We start from the raw sequence: 21,784 nt of genomic DNA, 5'->3' as shown, positions 1-21,784 counted from the left end.
TACAAAAGAAGACATACATGAGGCCAACAAACATATGAAAAAATGCTCATCGTCACTGGTCATCAGAGAAATGCAAATCAAAACTACATTGAGATACCATCTCATGCCAGTTAGAATGGCGATCATTAAAAAATCTGGAGACAACAGATGCTGGAGAGGATGTGGAGAAATAGGAACACTTTTACACTGCTGGTGGGAGTGTAAATTAGTTCAACCATTGTGGAAGACAGTGTGGTGATTCCTCAAGGACCTAGAAATAGAAATTCCATTTGACCCAGCAATCCCATTACTGGGTATATATCCAAAGGACTATAAATCGTTCTGCTATAAGGACACATGCACACGAATGTTCATTGCAGCACTGTTTACAATAGCAAAGACCTGGAACCAACCCAAGTGCCCATTGATGATAGACTGGACTGGGAAAATGTGGCACATATACACCATGGAATATTATGCAGCAATCAAAAACGATGAGTTCATGTCCTTTGTGGGGACATGGATGAATCTGGAGAACATCATTCTCAGCAAACTGACACAAGAACAGAAGTTGAAATACCACATATTCTCACTCATAGGCGGGTGATGAACAATGAGAACACATGGACACAGGGAGGGGAGCACTACACACTGGGGTCTATTGGGGGGAGTAGGGGAGGGACAGTGGTGGGGGGAGCTGGGGAGGGATAGCATGGGGAGAAATGCCAGATGTGGGTGAAGGGGAAGAAGACAGCAAATCACACTGCTACATGTGTACCTATGCAACTAACTTGCATGTTCTGCACATGTACCCCAAAACCTAAAATGCAATTAAAAAAAAAATCGGAAAAAAAAAATTGGAAAAAAAAAAAAAGAAAACACTTTTTCTACAACTGACTTCTAGGAGAAATTTACTCCAAGAAACCTTATGTAGGGACACTGTTTAAGATTACAATTGTTCTCAATCTCAATTCTGAATATATAGAGAAACATTATTTAGATAGATATTCCTTGTATCACCTCTACACAAAAGCCTAGGTAATGATATTCCATTTTAAATTCAGTGGAGACTTTCCTGGGGGGAGTAAAGAATATAGTTTGGATACATTCTTTTCTGATTAATGACCCAATGTTGATACATATATTGTATATATGCTGAGCCTCTGAGCTGTCATACCTATGGCAGACATGACTAGTCAATCATGACAGAATTTCCCACTGAGCCCAGCCGCCATAGATCTCAACATAGCATCCACCACCAATGACTGAAGTTGACGTATATGATGAAAAGATAAAACCTCTGTCCTGGAATATATTGATAGCTTATTTAATGTCTGAGAGGCTTTTGTGTATGGAGAGTAATGCTCACTATGATTTGTGCTTTGTTCCATGCCAAATTTATTAATTTCATGAATTTGTTAAATTAACCCTTCTTAAACAATTAACATTCATAAATATTCAAACTACTTATAAGAGGAACCAACCCAAACTTAATACGTTTAAATCAGCTAAATTTCCCTAAACATTTAAACATTTACTCAAAATTTTTAACTAAACTCTTCTAATCATTGAATGAAAATCCCAAGTCCAATCTGAGTCTCTCAAATGCTCTTTAAACACTTTAAAGAGCAGATAACACATGAAATTTCACAATAATTACAAAACTTCATATTTATACAAAGACTGGTTAGAAAAGGCTAGCAGTGAGGATTTAAAGGTATCTCTCTCTCCCTTTTTTTTTTAAGAGTCTCTGTCACCCAGGCTGGAGTGCAGTGGCCCGATCTCGGCTCACTGCAACCTCCACCTCCAGGGTTTAAGCAATTCTTCTGCCTCAGCCTCCCGAGTAGCTGGGACTACTGGTGCATGCCACCACACTTGGCTAACTTTTGTATTTTTAGTAGAGACTGGGTTTCACCATCATGGCCAGGCTGGTCTTGAACTCCAGGCTGCTCTTGACCTCGTGATCCACCCACCTCAGCCTTCCAAAGTGCTGGGATTACAGACATGAGCCACCGTGCCCGGCCTAAGTGTATTTCTTTATGCTTTCTTTTTTATTTGTTTTTAGAGATGAGGTTTCACTATGTTGCCCAGGTTGGAGTACAGTGGCTATTCACAGGTTTGATCATAACACACTGCAGAGTCAACCTCCTGTCCTCAAGCAATCCTCCAGCCTCAGCCTCTGAAGTAGCTGGGACTAGAGGCACTCGGCTATTTTTGCTTAACTAATCTAATTTTTATATCTCCCAAGACCTGCATTTTTGGGTGTATATAGTGAATGCTATGGTGTGTCATCTAGATCCTTCTATAGGACTAAGGCACTCATTCCCTCAGCTGCCAAACAGCTCGTAGCTGAGCACCTCCCAGATCAGGGTCTCTCTTCCAATGAGAGCTCCAGGATTATTCCTCCTGGTGGGTGGGTGTGGTGGAATCTTGCTTTCAATGACTCGCCCATATGAGAGAACAAAGTCCTGGCCCCTTGGCAGCAGGTTGAGACATCTCCGAAGGGCCACTCCAGATTCACAGCAATCTGCAGGTTGGCTGAGACTTTTGCAGTGACAGCATTGCAGTTTACCTTCTCCCACCACCAAATCCTGCTTTACTTACCCGTCATAGATGGTGACCCACAAGAGCAGTACCCAATTAATCTCTTGCATACAATATCAGAATCTCAGAGGTTGTCTCCCAGGGAACCTGAACTATGACAGTGAGATTGTAGAAATATTACTAAATACTCTATTTACACTTCTCAGGGTTGCACTAATTTTACCAGCACTGACCGGGTGTGGTGGCTCATGCCTGTAATCCCAGTACTTTGGGAGGCCGAGGCAAGTGGATCACCTGAGGTCAAGAGTTCAAGACCAGCCTGGCCAACATGGCGAAACCCCATCTCTACTAAAAATATAAAAATTATCTGGGCGTGGTGTTGGGTGCCTGTAATCCTAGCACTCAGGAGGCTGAGGCAGGAGAATCGCTTGAATCTGGAAGGCGGAGGTTGCAGTGAGCCAAGATCACACCATTGCATTGCAGCCTAGGCGACAAGAGCAAAACTCCACACACACACACACACACACAATTACCAGCACTAAAAGAAATAAAGAAGAAATAGCAAAACAAAAAGATCTCAGAACAGCCAAGGACAGAATTGGGGTTGTTGACTGATTATTGATTGGGACCTGGGACCTAGCTGTGTAGGTCAAACAGAGATCTACATCAGGCCATGTGAAGGTCATTAGGCTGGGTCCCTCTTTACAATTCGGTCTCCTTTATTTAATCACAGTACTCTTAAGTTCCTGCCTTTCAAATAGATTTTAATCTTTTGAAACTTGGTGTCTCTCCCAGGATGGATATATTGTTTAAGTTGTACATGCAAGGCTGGTTGTATCTCACCCACTGTGCTGGGTCTTTCAATATCTTGGAGACTTCTATTTGCTTTATCCATATCTCATAGTAATTAAGAAGGTTTACTAATGAAGTGGCCTTATTGTCTGGGGTGATACCCGAGGTTTGTGGTCTCACACTGAGGAAGTCAAGGATGCAGACACATAAGGATGGAGGTTAAAAGTGGAAGAAGCTCTTCTGCAAAGAAGAGCTCTCTGCATCAGAGAGGGGTGCCAGAGAAATGGGTGCTGGACCTGCAGTGAAATGCAGCGGTTTTATAGATGAGCTTGAGGAGGCAGTGTCTGATTTGCATATGGCACAAAAGATTGGTTTGCATACGGCATGAAAAGCTGGCCGCCCCCACCCTAATCTTTTATTATGCAGATGGCTTATCTGCCTGGCTGATGCCATGTTGCCCATTCCTTTACTGTATACATGGTAACAAGAAAGGGAAGATGGAGCCTCCATGTTGGATATGCCTGCCCCCCACCCCCAGGAACCCTTTCTATTGGCACAGCTGCCAGTGTTCACCTGTGCAAACTTCCAACTTGCTTATCTATGTTTGCAGAGTGATTTTTCAGGCTGTTCTTTGTCAGAAAAAAATAATAATTTCCTGGGCTGCTTTTTCATAAAAGGGAAGCCTTACTGAGGAGTCTTTTGCCCTCGCTATCTATCTGCCTAAATAATTTATTTCTAGCTCCTGTATCACTAATAATCCTCTTCCTTGAGGAATTTGGATAATGTGCTGCCTTGGAGCACAGAGTTGGCTCCTCTTTTTTATTGGTAACTGCCAAGGACTCCCAGTGCTGACCAGCTCCCAGAGAGCCTTCAACCTGCTTCCATCTGAGCTGCCCCTGGACTGATACGGATTTTGGTTTTCTGGCTGAACACCTAATACTTTGGGGATAATTTGGCTCATCAGTATCTATGTTTAGTTTTTACTTTTTACTTTTTTTTTTTTTTTTTTTCTGAGACAGGGTCTCAATCTGTTGCCCAGGCTGGAGTGCAGTGGTGCAATTACAGCTCACTGCAGCCTCGACCTTCCAGGCTCAAACAATCTTCCCAACTCAGCCTCCCAAGTAGCTGGGACTACAGGCAAGCATCACCATACCCAGCTAATTTTTAAAATTTTTGGTAGAAACAGCTTCTCACTATGTTACCCAAGCCGGTCTCAAACTCTTGGACTCAAGCAATGCTCCCACCTCAGTTTCCCAAAGTGCTGGGATTACAGGTGTGAACCTCAGTACCTGGCCATATTTACTCTTTTCTACTAACATGGTTTAAAAAAAATTAATACCCATACTATAACTTATACCAAAATCAATAAAAATGAAATATATTCTATCATATTGTTGATGAAAAGAGTAAAACTCTGTAAAATATTTGAAGAGATTTATTCCAAGCCAAATATAAATGATCATGGCCCATGACACGGCCCTTAGGAAATCCTGAGAGCAAGTCCCCAAGGTGGTTGGTTTTATACATTTTTGGGGATCATCAAAAAATAACCATAAAAATGGACAACCAGCAACCCTCAGGGCTGCTCTGCCTATGAAGTAGCCACTCTTTTATTCCTTTACTCTCTTAATAAACTCGTTTTCACTTTATGGACTCACCCCCAAATTCTTTCTTTCACAAGATCCAAGAACCCTCTCTTGGGGTCTGGATCCAGACTCCTTTCGGTAACATTTGTTTCCTGCAAATAATAGGATATACCAAACAGGTGTAGAGTTCTTTTATGGAATTGGCCACCCTCTAAGACATCCTGGTTTCTGTTTAGTGGAGAATATTTAAGAGAACAAAGTCTGGTTGTTAGGAGTGCACAAAAATGTTGGTGGGAGGGTGCAAGGAGTGCCACAGTGGGGTCACTTTCAATGACAGAGCTGGGAAGATATTTCCTTTATATATCATAAGTTCACCTTACTTTTTTACAACATAATAATCTATGTCTATATTTTACTTTTCTTATTCTTGGTGGTTTCATTTACCCAGGGCATCTATGTAAATCTGAGGGATGCTACTTACATCGTAGATTTGAATATTTATCATGAAAAATGTGTGGTAGGCCACGCATGGTGGTTCACACCTGTAATACCAGCACTTTGGGAGGCAGAGGAGGGTGGACCACCTGAGGTCATGAGTTCGAGACCAGATTGGCCAACATGGCAAAACCCTGTCTGTACTAAAAATACAAAATTAGCTGGTGTGGTGGTGGACACCTGTAATCCCAGCTACTAGGGAGGTTGAGTCAGGAGAATCGCTTGAACCTGGGAGGTGGAGGTTGCAGTGAGCTGAGATCATGCCATTACACTCCAGCCTGGGCAACAAGAGCAAAACTCGATCTCAAAAAAAAAGACAGAGAAAGAAAGAAAAAAAAGAAAATAAAAATGTCTGGTAGATGGCAGTAAGGTTTCTTTTTCTTTTTTTCTTTTTTTTGGAGACAGGGTCTTGCTCTGTTGCCCAGGCTGGAGTGCAGTGGAGTGATCTCTGCTGACTGCAACCTTCGCCTTCCAGGTTCAAGTGATTCTCCTGCCTCAGCCTACACAGTAGCTGGGATTACAGGTGTGCACCACCATGCCCAGATAATTTTTGTATTTTTTTTTTTTTTTGTAGAGATGGGGTTTCACCATGTTGGCCAGGCTGGTCTTGAACTCCTGATCTCAAGTGATCTGCTTGCCCTGGGCTCCCAAAGTGCTGGGATTACAGGTGTGAGCTACCATGCCCAGCCAAGGTTTCCTTTTCTAACAAAATCAGATGTTTATGACAATCTTCCAATAGATACTAAAAAGATGTCTTACGGAGGGGACACTTGTTTCTTCTTTATTTTTTTCTTTCTTTCCTTCGTTTTCTCTCTCTTTCTTTTTTTCTTTCTTTCTAAACTGAAACGGGGTCTCCTTATGTTGCCCAGCCAGGTCTTGAACTCCTGAGCTCAAGTGTTTCTCCTGCCTCGGCCTCTCCAAGTCCTGGGATTACAGGCATGAGTCACTGCGCCTGGCCCTAGGGACACTTTTTTTCTAATTTGCCCATAGCCCGTCCTATATCGGCCACCATGACTTTCTACTACACGGACAAGAAATAGAAATGGAAAGTAGAGAACTGAAAGGCACGATGGCTAATTAGTCCGTACATGGCAATTCTTAAACATTTATCTCATGAATTCTACTGAGTTCATAGCTGAATTTTCTGGTGACTGCTGTTGATTAAAGTGTGACCTGTCACCGGTGTGAGCTATGGCTGCGACTTGTCTCCTGTCCGCGTTGGCTGCCCAGCTGCTGCAGTGCCTCGCACAAATGCTGGCTCTGCCCTTGCCCCTTTCCACCTCTCGGCAGTTCGAAATGAAGCTGTTGTCATTTCTGGAAGGAAACTGGCCCAGCAGATCAAGCAGGAAGCACCGCAGGAGGTGGAAGAGTGGGTGGCCTCAGGCAACAAACGGCCACACCTGAGTGTGATCTGGGTTGGTGAGAATCCTGCAAGTCACTCCTACGTCTGCAACAAAATCAGGGCAACTGTGGGAAACAACAGTGACAACTGTGGAACCAGCTTCAATTTCAGAGTAAGAATTGTTGGATTTAATCGATAAACTGAATTATGATGATAATGTAGATGGCCTCCTTGTTCAGCCGCCTCTTCCACAGCATAGTGATGAAAGATTTGCAATGCTGTTTCTCCAGACAAGGATGTTGATGGCTTTCATTTAATTAACGTAGGGCGAATGTGTTTGGACCATTATTCCACCCCACCGGCTACCCCATGGGGTATGTGGGAAATAATTAAGCAAACTGGCATTCCAACCCTAGGGAAGAATGTGGTTGTGGCTGGAAGGTCAAAAAATATTGGAATGCCCATTGCAATGTTACTGTACACAGATGGGGCACCTGAACGTCCCAGAGGGGATGCCAATGTTACAATACCTCATCAGTATACTCCCAAAGAGCAGTTGAAGAAACATACAATTCTTACAGATGTTGTAATATCTGCTGCAGGCATTCCAAATCTGATCACAGCAGATATGATCAAGGAAGGAGCAGCAGTCACTGATGTGAGAATAGAGTTCACAATCCCGTAAATGCCAAACCCAAGTTGGCTGGAGATGTGGGTTTTGAAGAAGTCACACAAAAAGGTGGTTAGATCACTCCAGTTCCTGGAGGTGTTGGCCTATGACAGTGGTAATGCTAATGAAGAATACCATTATTGCTGCAAAAAAAGTGCTGAGGCTTGAAGAGCAAGAAGCACTGAAGCCTAAAGAGCTTGGAGGGCCGGGCGTGGTGGCTCACGCTTGTAATCCAGGCACTTTGGTAGGCCAAGGCAGGCGGATCACCTGAGGCCAGGAGTTCAAGACCAGCCTGACCAACATGGTGAGACCCTGTCTTTAAAAAAATAATAATAATAAAATAACAAAAAATAAAGAGCTTGGAGTAGCCAGTAATTAACTATTGGGTCTTCTGTGTCATGAACAGCACTCCAAGCCAGCTCCAGAAGCAAAGTGGGCCAATAGAAATGCAATATTTTTAATTTCTCCTACAGAAATGGTTTACAACGATGCTTTGTATTTATTGAAAGCTTAAATGGGTGGGTGTTTGTGCACATACCTCTACAGTACCTCACCAGGGAGCATTCCAGTGTCATGCAGGGTCATGTGATAGCCAAGAGCAGCCATTAACCTAGTGATGAACATGGGAGACATTGTTGTATGGAGAATGGACGCTTAACTTTGTCAAGCACCTCAATTAAACATTTGCCTTTGCTAGGATTGCATTTCCCAAGTGCTATTCCAGTGAGAGTTGATACTCATGTTAGGTGCCAAACCTTCTGAGTTCAACTGATTAAACCAATGGAAAAGTGTTGTTAGAGAAAATTAGGGAAAAGGTGAAAAAGAAAAAAATGGTAGTAATTGAGCAGGAAAAAAAATTACTCTAATTTATATATGTATTGATTGGTAACCAGATTTATCTGTTAATCCTTTTACTAAACTGTCTTGTTGAGGCTTAGTCAGTCATTGGGGAAATGTTTAGGATTGTTCCTTGCTATCAGCCCTCATTTTAATGTATGTTGCCCTTCAGTAAGTTCTCCCCATTTTAGCTTTTCTAGGATTGAAAGGCTACTTTTATACATTATTATGTATATTGTCAAATTTGGCTTTTGCTACATACTGTAACTTCGTTGTTAAAATTTTGTATTGTATAGTTTCTTTTGGTATATCTTAAAATCTATTTTTGAAAAATAAACTTGGCTTGATAATCATTTGGGCAGCTTGGGTAAGTATGCAACTTACTTTTCCACCAAAGAACCGTCAGCAGCTGCCTGCTTTTCTGTGGTGTACCCTGTTGACTTTTCCAGAAATTATTATTATTTTTTTGAGACGGAGTTTCTCTCTTGTTACCCAGGCTGGAGGGCAATGGCGCGATCTCGGCTCACTGCAACCTCCACCTCCTGGGTTCAGGCAATTCTCCTGCCTCAGCCTCCTGAGTAGCTGGGATTACAGGCACGTGGCACCGTGCCCAGCTAATTTTTTGTATTTTTAGTAGAGACGGGGTTACCATGTTGACCAGGATGGTCTCGATCTCTTGACCTCGTGATCCACCCACCTCGGCCTCCCAAAGTGCTGGGATTACAGGCTTGAGCCATCGCGCCCGGCCTTCCAGAAAATTTTTAAGAGTTTGAGTTAATATTGAAATTAATCAGACTTTCTGATTAAAGGTTATTTTTAAATAAAACACATCTGTCTGGTGTGGTATGAATTTCTGGAAAATAAAAGTGTGACCTGGTCTTATGCTGTGGAAATTCGGAAGGTGGATTAGTTCTCACATTTAACCTAGTTCTGCGTAGATATGAGTCATGTGGGAGCCTTCAGGTAGAATAAACATGTATTCTCAAATTTTCCACGTAATCTAGTTCTCGAGTTGCATTTTACTCGGTGAGTGGAGTGAAAATTGGAAGAGTCACAATTCACCTGGAAGATTTTTGCTTCTGTCCATGAAGGATTAAATGCTACAGAAATTGCCCTTCTGCCATAAACAACTAGAAAACCAGATAAGATATTTGAAACAACAGTGTTCAGACACTGCACAATAGAAAGTGCAGGAATGTAATCTTTGAGAAGGGACGGAAGCAGGGCAGCATTATCAGTGCTCTAGCTCCTTGTCTGGAAGGATCCCTGTCCTTCATTGACTGACACCCCATATCTTGAAAACCATTGTTTCATATTATTTACTCCGGTTCATTGTTGTTGCTGCTGCTGTTTCAGGTGAGAGGGTCATTCCAGTCCTTGTTACTTTTTTGTGGCTGTAAGCAAAAGTTCTAAAGGCTCCTCTAGACATTCCCTGATAAAGCTTTAAAAAAAAGCTTCAAAAAGATCCCGCTGATCTTCAAACGACTTAACAGCACGTTAGAACAAAGTCCAAAACTCTTTAAGACCATGACAAAACCTTCCAATGTGGATATCCTGGGAGGTCACTCTCCCCAGGCACTATCCAAGTGGCACAGGGAGCATAGGACTCTGCTCATAATATACAGTAGAATCACAAAGGCAAAGAAAACGAGAAACAGGATACTCAAGAATGACATTAAGAAGCTTCAAAAAATGCCAGGATAGGTGGCTCGTGTCTGTAATCCCAGCACTTTGGGAGGCCGAGGCAGGTGGATCACTTGAGGCCAGGAGTTTGAGACCAGCCTGGCCAACATGGCAAAACTCCATCTCTACTGAAAATATAAAAATTAGCTGGGCATGGTGGCATACACCTGTAGTCCCAGGTACTCGGGAGGCTGAGGCAGGAGAGTCACTTGAACTCGAGAAGCGGAGGTTGCAGTGAGCTGAGTGCACCACTGCACTCTAGCCTGGGTGACAGAGCAAGACTCCATCTCAAAACAAAACCAAAAAGAAGCTTCAAAAGGCAGGTCTCCTGATATCTTCTCCCGCAAAAGTACCTGCTGCTACAGTTCCAGCAAAAAAGATGACCACTGCAGGCAAGAAGGCTCTAGTCCAGAAGGTTCCAAAACCACAGGCTAGAGGCAGAGCCTCCTCTGAAAGCTCAGAAGATTCAAAAGCAACATGCCCAGAAAGCACATTGCCCAAAAGCAAATAGGAAGAAAGTCTAAGAGGCTATCATAAAAGTAGTAAAGGTTCTTTTTGACATGTTAAGGAAAAAACAGAGAGAGAGAGAGAGACTGGACTGCAACAAAATCTAGCATCCAACAACATAAAATTCACAATGTCTGGCAACCAAAACAAATTACCAGGCATGCAAAGAAACAGAAAAATAGAACCAACACCCAGGAGAAAAATCAACCAATAGAAACAGATCCAGAAGTGACAGGGAAATGGATTAAGTAAACAAGGAACTTTAAATAGCTATTACAAAATTTTAAAATATGTTCAACTATGCAAAGGAAAACGTGAGCATGATGAGAACGGAAATGAAAAACATGTTTTATTTTGTTTTCTTCAAGACAGGGTCTCACTCTGTTGCCCAGGCTGAAGTGCAGTATTGTGATCACAGCTCACTGCAGCCTCAACCTCTCAGGCTCAAGCCATCCTCCCACCTCAGCCTCCCAAGTTCTGGGACTATACAGGTGTATGCCACCACACCAAGCTAATTTTTTTGCTTTTTTGTAGAGACAGGATCTCCTTGTGTTGCCCAGTCTGATCTCGAACTCCTGGGCTCAAGTGGTCCTCCTGTCTCAGTTTCCCAAAGTGCTGGCATTATAGTCAGGAGCACGCCCAGCTAACCAGCATGTTAGAATAAAACCCAAAACTCTTTAAGAACATGAAAAAACTTTCCAATGTGGATATACTGGGAGTCACTCTCCCCAGGTGCTGTCCAAGTGGCATGGGGGAGCAATATATATATATATATATATATATATATATATATAAAGCACTAGAGACTTGGATTTTAACATAGATACTTCCACAGGCTGGCTGTATGACCCTAAACAATAGCTCTTCCCTTCCTGGGCTGATGACATCTGTTCTGATACTCTCGCCTTCCTTCTTTTCTCTCAAACTCTTTCTTATCCCCTAAGTTCTACATCCTAAATATCTCTTGAATCCATCCAGACGTATCTATCTCTGCTTCCCAATCACCTTTCCCCTAAACTATGGCAACTGTTTCCCAGCTCAATTCCCATCCTAACCTCCCCCAATACATTTCCTCCACAACATAGCTGGAGGGATTTTGCTAAAATGAAACAGGAATTACGCCTATTTTATGGCCCTTCACTGCCCTTAGGATAAAGTCCACAGTCCATATTGCAAAATAAAGGCCCTTCTCAGTCTGTTCCCCCTTTGCTTGCCCCAGAGCCTCTCCTGGAGCCATTCTTCCCTTCCCTCTTGGCTACCCCTGCCTTTTCATCTTGAGGCTTCTTACCTGTAATATTTCCCCAATGACTTCTTACTCAGTTAATACCTGATTCTTTTCTTTTCTTTTCTTTTCTTTTCTTTTATTTCTTTCTTTCTTTCTTTCTTTCTTTCTTTCTTTCTTTCTTTCTTTCTTTCTTTCTTTCTCTCTCTCTCTCTTTCTTTCTTTCTCTCTCTCTCTCTTTCTTTCTTCCCTCCCTCCCTCCCTCCCTCCCTCCCTTCCTTCCTTCCTTCCTTCCTTCCTTCCTTCCTTCCTTCCTTCTTTCTTTCTTTTCTTTTTTTTTGAGATGAAGCCTCACTCTATCGTCCAGGCTAAAGGGCAGTGGCACAAATCTCGGTATTTCGGCTCACTGCAACCTCCGCCTCCCAGGTTCAAGCGGTTCTCCTGCCTCAGCCTCCCAAGTACTGTGCCACCACACCTGGCTAATTTTGTATTTTTAGTAGAGTTGGGGTTTCACCATGTTGGCCAGGCTGGTCTGAAATGCCTGACCTCAAATGATCTACCCACCTCAGCCTCCCAAAGTGCTGGGATTACAGGCATAAGCCACTGAGCCTGGCCCGATTCTTTCTTTTCTTTTCTTTTTCTTTCTTTCTTTCTTTCTTTTTTTTTTTTTTGAGACAGGGTCTCACTCTGTTGCCCAGGCTGGAGTGCAGTGCCATGATCCCAGCTCACTGCAACTTCCACCTCCCAAGTTCAAGCAATTCTCCTACCTCAGCCTCCTAAGTAGCTGGAACTACAGGTGCCTGCCACCACACCCAGTTAATTTTTGTATTTTTAGTAGAGACTGGGTTTCACCATGTTGGTCAGGCTTGTCTTGAACTCCTTACCTTATATGATTTACCCACCTCGGCCTTCCAAATTGCAAGGATTACAGGCATGAGCCATTATGCCTGGTCTTGATTCTTTTTTAAGTGCCCAGTTTAAACACCACTTTCTCAGGGAAGACTTCCCTGACCCCCATGTCCCTCTCCGTGACTCAGTTAGGAGTCACGTGACTCCTGCTATGCGCTCCCACATTTCTCTGATTTAATAGTCACAGCACTTCAATCCTACAATATTAACAAATGCTTAATTGTCTCCCCCAATCCTAACCTCTGTACCCCACGATATCCAGTGTTCAACCCAGTGCTCATTTCTAAAAAAGAATGAATGAATGTTTATCCCACATAACATATTCGAGCTCTGCTCCTTGCACTCCATCCCCAAAATCCTGTTCTAGGCCAAGTCCCTCACACCTGGATTTGTGAAACAGCCTCAGATCAGCCTCCCCGCCTGAGGATCTCCTTCATCTAATCCACCCTGCTCGCAGCAGCCAGAACAGCAAGAACCATTGTCCTCAAGCATAATTTTGATCATATCACTCCCCTTCTTAGCAGCCTACAATAGCTCCAATTGCCTCTTGAATTAAATTAAAACTCCTAATCATGGGCTTCAAGGGTCTCTACCAATTAGCTGCTTCCCTTCCCCCACACCTAACTGCAGTCATCTTTTCACAGCCCTCAAGCATGGCTTCCCTGCTGCCCTGCAAATCTGCTCCTAAGCCTGCCCCTACGGCATTCTCTCTTCCCTTTTCAGCTTTCTTCCCTGTCTTTCTTTCCCCAAATCATATCCCTCTCCCCACTTAAAAAATATCGCTCAATAATCATTTCCTTCATGAATACTTCCTAAGTCAACTTCATGTGGTTTTGTCCTTGCTATCACACCCTGTTATCAATCAAGTGCATAGAATATGTGTGTTTATTAAGGTGCTGTGAGTGTCCTGTGCCCTGCAGCTGCTGCTAAGTTACTGTTTATACCATCTGCCCTATTAGGGTCCAGCAACTCCAATGACAAGAATGATGCATTTTCATCACTTGTGACTTCCGGTGATTCTCAGGTGCAGCAGAGATAGAGAGATCTGAAAATGGGAATTTCCAAACAACTCTGTTTTCTGTAAGTTTTCCTAGACCAGACCTTGGGTCGGTCTGACCAGGTGCAGCCTCATCTTAGCAGCAGATTATTCTCAGCATTCTCATCATGGGGAATTTTACTGTGTGGGTGAGGAAGAGGGAAAATAGCACTTCTTCTTTTTTTTTTTTTTTTTTTGTGACCGAGTCTTGCTCTGTCACCCAGGCTGGAGTGTAGTGGCACTATCTCAGCTCACTGCAACCTCCACTTCCTGGATTCGAGCAGTTCTCCTGCCTCAGCCTCCCAAGTAGCTGGGATTACAGGCATGCGCCACCATGCCCGGCTAATTATTTTGTATTTTTAGGAGAGATAGGGTTTCACCACGTTGGCCAGGCTGGTTTCAAACTCCTGACCTCAAGCGATCTGCCCACCTCGACCTCCCAAAGTGCGGGGCTTACAGGCGTGAACCACTGCGCCCGGCCAACAATAACACTTCTGAGTGCCCACCTGTGCCAGATACTGTGCAAAGAGCTTTACCTGCAGCATTTCACTGATGCCACAGCAATCTGATGCATCAGGAATTATCATTCCTGATTTTAACTGCATTAGGAATCCAGGAGAATTTGTATCATCTGTCCTTGTCACTGAACAGATCTTTCTGGCTCTAAAAAACATATGTCAGGGAAGACATATTTCTTTTTTTTCTTTTTTGTTCTTTTAGTAGAGATGAGGTTTCACTATGTTGCCCAGGGTGGTCTCAAACCCCTGAGCTCAAGCACTCCTCCTGCCTCTGCCTCCCAAAGTGCTGGGATTATAGGCTCGACCCCTTGCACGCAGCCAGGGAGGACATGTTTCTGAACAAGTGGTCCTTCTGGCAGAATGTCCCAATTAGAAACCAAAATCGGGACAGGTGCTCTGACAGTGGTGCACAGGCCAGGTTAAGTCTGAATACAGGGGTCACTATGCCTGTGCCACAGGCTCTGCCGCCTGTTTGCTTGTCTAGCCCTTGTGGGATAAGACTCTTCCTATAAGTGATTACTTTAAAATTTTTAATTGAATATTCCCTTAAGAATTTGAAACACATGAAATTTATGAACAACACCAGGGTGTTTGCAGACCTAACACTCCTTCCTTAACTTCTATCAACTTCTTTCGAGCTGTGTCTGGAGCCCCTGGTTTACAGAGAGACCAACATGTTCTCCTTACATCTTTCCAATGTTACAGAATCCAGAATTTATCACAAGTATACTTTTGAGGACTCTACCAATATTAGTTATATTTCAAATGATGGGCTCTAACAGTCTTGAGTTATTTAAAGATGTAAAGCTTAGCTTAAAAATGGAGAGCTGGGCCGGGCGCGGTGACTCAAGCCTGTAATCCCAGCACTTTGGGAGGCCGAGTCGGGTGGATAACAAGGTCAAGAGATCAAGACCATCCTGGTCAACATGGTGAAACCCCGTCTCTACTAAAAATACAACAAATTAGCTGGGCACGGTGGTGCATGCCTGTAGTCCCAGCTACTCAGGAGGCTGAGGCAGGAGAATTGCCTGAACCCAGGAGGCGGAGGTTGCAGTGAGCCGAGATCGCGCCATTGCCCTCCAGCCTGGGTAACAAGAGCAAAACTCCGTCTCAAAAAAATAAATAAATAAATAAAATAAATGGAGACCTGGCCAGGTGCAGTGGCTGACACCTGTAGTTCCAGCACTTTGGAAGACTGAAGTGGGAGGGCCTGAGCCCAGGAGTTTAAAACTACCCTGGGCAACATAGTGAGACCCTATCTCTACAAAAATAAAAAATAAAAAAATTAGCTTGGGGTGGTGGCATGAGCCTATAGTACCAGCTACTCGGGAGGCTGAGACAGGAGAGTCGCTTGAACCCGGGAGGCAGAGGTTGCAGTGAGCTGAGATCGTAACACTGAACTCTAGCCTGGGTGACAGAGTGAGACTCTGTCTCAAAATAAAATAAAATAAGAGACCTAAGAGAAAACTTAGAGTCTGAAGAGGCATTAGACAAAGGGCTTCTTGAGAAAATAAATTTAATTATTCTTTCTTCTGGTTGTGCCCTTATTAACCTTTGGTCCCTGCTATTGGTTTAAATCACAACACCTTTATCCAGATCGACCTTCATCCTGATTGTAGATAACACTCTTACTCTATTTCAGCTTAACTTTTGGACGCACTGCAGTGGAGGCTGCTCTATTTACAAGATGAAGTACCTTTTCAAACAACAGTCACTTCATTTTCCAGGAAAACTCTTTGTAATTAAGAAAGAAAAAAAACAGGAAGGCCTTTTGAGGCTGAAGAGTGACATCTCTCGGTGGAGAGATGGAAGAGCTTCGTATCAAGCCAGTTTTAACTGGGACAGGAGAGACCAAGCATCCATAGGTCCAGAGTGTCTGTGAACCCCCTTAAGTTGCATGTAAAATGTGGGGATGTGAAATATGCATTTATCTAGAAAATGGTATAGAGCTTTCATCAGGTTCTCAAATAATTCTTTGTTCTTTAAGGTCCACAAAATTGGACCTGTGCTTTCTCAAAGTGTTTGCGCTCACAAGAGTTCCTGTAGCACAATCACTAGAGAGCTTGTTAAAAACTCAGATTCCAGCCCAGGAGTGGTGGCTCACACCTGTAATCCCAGCACTTTGGGAGGCCCAGGCAGGTGAATCATGAGGTCAAGAGATTGAGACCATCCTGGCCCACATGGGGGAACCCCGTCTCTACCCAAAATACAAAAATTAGCTGGGCCTGGTGGCACGTGCTTGTAGTCCCAGCTACTCTGGAGGCTGAGGTGGAAGGATTACTTGAATCCAGGAGGTGGAGGTTGCAGTGAGCCGAGACTGCGCCACTGGGTTCCAGCCTGGCGACAGAACAAGACTACGTCTCAAAACAAAAACAAAAACACCCTCAGATTCCTGGCCAGGTGCAGTGGCTCACACCTGAAATTGCAGCACTTTGGGAGGCCAACCCTGGCAGATCACTTGAGGTCAGGAGTTCTAGACCAGCCCAGCCAACATATAGTGAAACTCCATCTCTACTAAAAATATAAAAATTGGTATGGCATAGTGGTGCATGCCTATAATCCCAGCTATTTGGGAGGTTGAGGCAGGAGAATTGCTTGAACCTGGAAGGCAGAGGATGCAGTGAGCCAAGATCTCCTCACTGTACTTCAGCCTTGGGCGACAAAGTGAGACTCTCTTTCAAAAAGAACAAATAAATAAATAAAAACACACCTCAGATTCCTGGGCCCTATACCAGATTTTCTGAATTAGTACCTCTAGGGATATGGTCGGGGATTCTAAATTTTTAAGTTTCCCTGGTGATTTGGTTAAATTTCTGCATTAAATAGGAAGTTCCAAATGTTTAACATCATCTGTTAGAATAAGATCAACAATTAATTATAGTGCAGGGAAGTGCTTACATTTACCCAAATAGGCCTGGTTCCAATCTCAACTCATGTAACCTTGTCAAATTATGAATCTCACTGATCCTTAATTGCCTCATCTATAAATATGGGCTAAATAACTTATCTGTCTTAAGATAATATTGCCGGCCGGGCATGGTGGCTCACACCTGTAATCTCAGCACTTTGGGAGGCCGAAGCGGGTGGATTATGAGGTCAAGAGATCGAGACCATCCTGGTAAACAAGGTGAAACCCTGTCTATACGAAAAATACAAAAATTAGCTGGGCATGGTGGTGCTCACCTGTAGTCCCAGCTACTCAGGAGGCTGAGGCAGGAGAATTGCTTGAACCCAGGAGGCGGAGGTTTCGGTGAGCCGAGATCCTGCCATTGCACTCCAGTCTGGGTAACAACAGCAAAACTCCATCTCAAAAAAAAAAAAAAAAAAAAGATAATATTGCCTAATACATACCAGAAATCCAAAAATGTTATCTATTGTTCATAGCTTCTCTTAAACACTGGACATAACCCAGACTCTCCAGGTGCAATGTTTGTTTATTTTTTAAAGTGTTTTATGAGGCTTTTTGTTTGGTAAAGGTATTGGTCAAACAAAACAAAATAAAACAAAACAGCTTAATCATCTTCTACAATGAAACACCAGCCACATTTCAAGGGGTTTTATTATTCCATCAAATATATTTGAGTTGTATACTATAAACTAAAATTCTCTTTGTTTCAACCTAACAGAAAAATTAGCAATATTGGCCGGGCACAGTGGCTCACACCAGTAATCCCAGCACTTTGGGAGGCTGAGGTGGGCGGATCACAAGGTCAAGAGCTCGAGACTATCCTGGCCAACACAGTGAAACCCCATCTCTGCTAACATACAAAAAATTAACTGGGCATGGTGGCACATACCTGTAGTCTCACTGCACAGTGAACTGCACTCCAGCCTAAGCAACTGAGCGAAACTTCATCTCAAAAAAAAAGCAATATTAGCATTCTGTAGACTTGGGAACTAAGACCACTGGGAACTTAGAGCAATTTTAGCAAATGGAAAACAGATACCAGTATTCACCAACAGGGACAAAGTCTTGCATTACCCTATTGAGAGTGTTGGAGTTTCGCTCTTGTTACCCAGGCTGGAGTGCAATGGCGCGATCTTGGCTCACCACAACCTCTGCCTCACCAAGAGATCGAGACCATCCTGGTCAAAATGGTGAAACCCTGTCTCTACTAAAGATACAAAAAATTAGCTGGGCATGGTGGCGTGTGCCTGTAATCCCAGCTACTCAGGAGGCTGAGGCAGGAGAATTGCCTGAACCCAGGAGGCGGAGGTTGCGGTGAGCCGAGATCATGCCATTGCACTCCAGCCTGGGTAACAAGAGTGAAACTCTGTCTCGAAAAAAAAAAAAAAGAAAGAAATTCTTATTTTTGTAAAACCAGCTGTAAAATTCTTTGTTTGGTGTGAACCCCTTCTCCTACCCCCATGAACATGTACTGGAATGTTGTGAGCAAATTCCTTCCCTCTGATGATTTTGCAGCTCTATTCTGCCAGGACTATAAGTTTTCTACTGTTGGAAAAGCACTTACAAATGTTCTTTTTTTTTTTGAGGCAGAGTTTCGTTCTTATTGCCCAGGCTGGAATGCAGTGGTGGTATCTTGGGTCATTGCAACCCCTACATTCCAGTTTCAAGTGATTCTCCTGCCTCAGCCTCCCACGTAGCTGGATTACAGGTGTGCACCACCATGCCTGGCTAATTTTTTTTAATTTTTAGTAGAGACAGGGTTTCACCATGTTGGCCAGGCTGGTCTCCAACTCCTGACCTCGTGATCTGCCTGCCTTGACCTCCCAAAGTGGTAGGATTACAGGTGTGAGCCACTGTCATTTTTTACATACTAAAGAAAATGTACCTTGGCTCAAGATGTAAGCAGTAAATCTAAAGGAAATATAATGCCTAAATAAACACCAATTCTAATTCATCTTTACAAAACATAGCTAAAGTTTCCATTTGTCTTTGTTTTTGTTATTTTAGTTTTTTAAAATTACAGATGGTGTCTTGCTTCATTGCCCAGGCTGTTCTTGGACTCCTGGGCTCAAGGAATCCTCCCACTTCTGCTTCCCAAAGTGCTGAGATTACAGGTGTGAGTCACCATACCAGTGATTTACATTTGATTATCTAAAGAATCTGATAATTTGTCTTTGGTGACTTTTTTGAGGTTAGACATTAATTCCAGTCACTGGTAGAAAATGTGTTTTTTTGGAGCATGAGAAATTGTGGCTCTGAGAACTGATATTCGAGAGGTAGAATACAGTGGTCTGCTTACCTTAAATTTATTGTCTAATAATTATGATTCCTTAAAACAAAAAATATTTGAGGCCGGGAGTGGTGGCCCACGGCTGTACTCCCAGCCTTTTGGGAGGCTGAGGTGAGCAGATCACCTGAGGTCAGGAGTTCCAGACCAGCCTGGCAAACATTGTGAGACCTGTCTCTACTAAAAATACAAAAAAATTTAAAATATGAACTGGGCATGATGGTGTAATTCCAGCTACTCGGGAGGTGGAGGTTGCAGTGAGCTGAGATTGTGCCATTGCACTCCAGCCTGGGCCACAGAGCAACACTCCACACCACCTCCCACACCCCCACAAAAAAAGTTTCATTGACTCCTGGTTTCAAGCAACCCTCCTGCCTGAGCCTCCCAAAGTGCTGGGATTACTTTGGTGCCCAACTCAGCTTATAATTCTTTTTTTTTTTTTATTTTGAGGCCGAGTCTCACTCTGTCACCCAGTCTGGAGTGCAGTGGCACAATCCCAGCTCACTGCAACCTCTGCCTCCCAGGTTCAAGTGATTCTCCTGCCTCAACCTCCCAAGTAGCTGGGATTATAGGCACCTGCCACCAAACCCAGCTAATTTTTGTATTTTTAGTAGAGATGGGGTTTCACCATGTTGGCCAGGATGGTCTCAATCTCCTGACCTTGTGATCCATCCACCTGGGCCTCCCAAAGTGCTGGGATTACAGGTGTGAGCCACCACGCCTGGTTTATGATTCTTAATTCTATTTACCAAAGTCTTCCTGAATAGGATAAACTCAGATTTTGTATTCCTTGATTGCCATCTGCTGGTAGTCCTCCATACTAGAAAATAAAAATTCCCAGGAAGACGGCAACAACCTGAATTACTTGATTTAAGCAGTTCTTGCAAACTCAGAGAGAATATCTCCTTTTTTTCTTTTTCAATTTGGGTTGTTACCAAGAGAATATTTCTTAAAAATTTTTTTTCTTTTTATTTTGAGATCAGGTTATGAGACTAGCTAAGTTTTGTATTTCTGGTACAGATGGGGTTTCGTCATGTTGCCCAGGCTGATCTCAAACTCCTGGGCTCAAGCTATCCACCCGCGATGGCCTCCCACGATCCACCCACCTCGGCCTCCCATAGTGCTGGGATTACAGGCATGAGCCACCACACTGGCCAGAGAATATTTCTAATGCCCTCGATGATACAAGAGAGTCAAAGGCAAGGTGAAGAAGGGACGTTAGGTAATGATAACAATAGCAATTATGACAGCTAACTTCATTCAGTCAACAAATATTTATTGAGTATCTGCTATCCTGAATAGAGAAGTAAACAGGACAAAGTCTCTGTCTTCATGGAGATTTTAGGCAAACAAATCAATATGATATAAAGTACTAAGCATTACTCAGAAAAATAAACCAGGGCAGGGAGCTGGAAAGTGATGGCAGAAGGAGGCCACTGTTTTAGATAGAGAGGCTGGAGGTTGGGCATGGTGGCTCACGCCTATAATCCCAGCACTTCGGGTCACCTAAAGTAGTTCGGGCCGAGGTAGGTGGGTCACCTGAGGTCAGGAGTTTGAGACCAGCCTGGCCAACATGGTGAAACCCCATCTTTAAAAAAATAAAATAAAATAAAAGATAGAAAGGCCTTTAGGAAGTGACATTTGCAGGTACACTTGAACAAAGTGGATTTTGTTGAATATTTGTTTCTTCCTTTTTTTTTTTTAAGACAGGGTTTCACCATGTCGGCCAGGCTGGTCTTGAACTCCTGACCTCAGGTGATCTGCCTGCCTCAGCCTCCCAAAGTGCTGAGATTACAGGCGTGAGCCACCAACCTCGGCCCCCCCTCTTTTTTTTTTGATGGGGTCTCATTCTGTCATACATGCTGCAGAGGAATAGTGCAATCACTATTCACTGCAGCCTCGAACTCCTGGGCTCAAGAGATCCTCCCATCTCAACCTCCTGAGTAGCTGGGACTGTAGGCATGTGTCACCATACTTGGCTAATTTTTAAATTGTTTTTATAGAAACAATATCTCACTATATTGCCCAGGCTGGTCTCAAACACCTGGGCTCAAGCAATCCTCCCACTTCAGCCTCTGAAAGTGCTGGGATTGCAAGTGTGAGCCATTGTGCCAGCCCGAATATTTATTTATGCAGGCACTGAGTCAACAGCTTCCCATGCAGCATATCATGTAATCCTCTCAACAACCTATGAGGCAGATACTACTACTAGCCTCATTTACTGATAAGCAATTTGAAGAAGAGAAAGATGGAGCTGGTATTCAAACATAGGCGCTGTCCATTTATAACACTATAACTTTTCAAAGCTCTTTCATGCAAATGAAATAACATACGCAGAAATGTTTTGTGGATGATAAAGTACTACGAAAATGTAATTATCACTATCTTAATGTAATCTGATTTGACCTACATAGTGTCCCTGTAAAGGGGATGAAGTGTGTAATATTATAACATTTTGTAGACAATAAA

At 43.3% G+C, this 21,784-nt stretch overlaps 1 long non-coding RNA gene and 1 pseudogene across 1 annotated transcript in view; both read left to right on the top strand.

Moving 5' to 3' along the window:
* Nucleotides 1–21,784, top strand: part of LOC128931806 (uncharacterized) — a 44,335-nt gene that overhangs the window by 18,765 nt on the left and 3,786 nt on the right. The window contains exon 2 of the long non-coding RNA XR_008480785.2: nucleotides 13,526–13,646. This is a non-coding gene — a long non-coding RNA (uncharacterized LOC128931806). The remainder of the gene's footprint in view (nucleotides 1–13,525; nucleotides 13,647–21,784) is intronic.
* On the top strand, nucleotides 1,328–8,668 carry LOC108591065 (bifunctional methylenetetrahydrofolate dehydrogenase/cyclohydrolase, mitochondrial pseudogene; annotated as a pseudogene).

This window comes from Callithrix jacchus, chromosome 4 (assembly GCF_049354715.1).
Source record: "Callithrix jacchus isolate 240 chromosome 4, calJac240_pri, whole genome shotgun sequence".
Taxonomy (NCBI): domain Eukaryota; kingdom Metazoa; phylum Chordata; class Mammalia; order Primates; family Cebidae; genus Callithrix; species Callithrix jacchus.
Note: the sequence above shows the minus strand (reverse complement) of the source record. Positions and strands in the feature narration are given on the sequence as shown.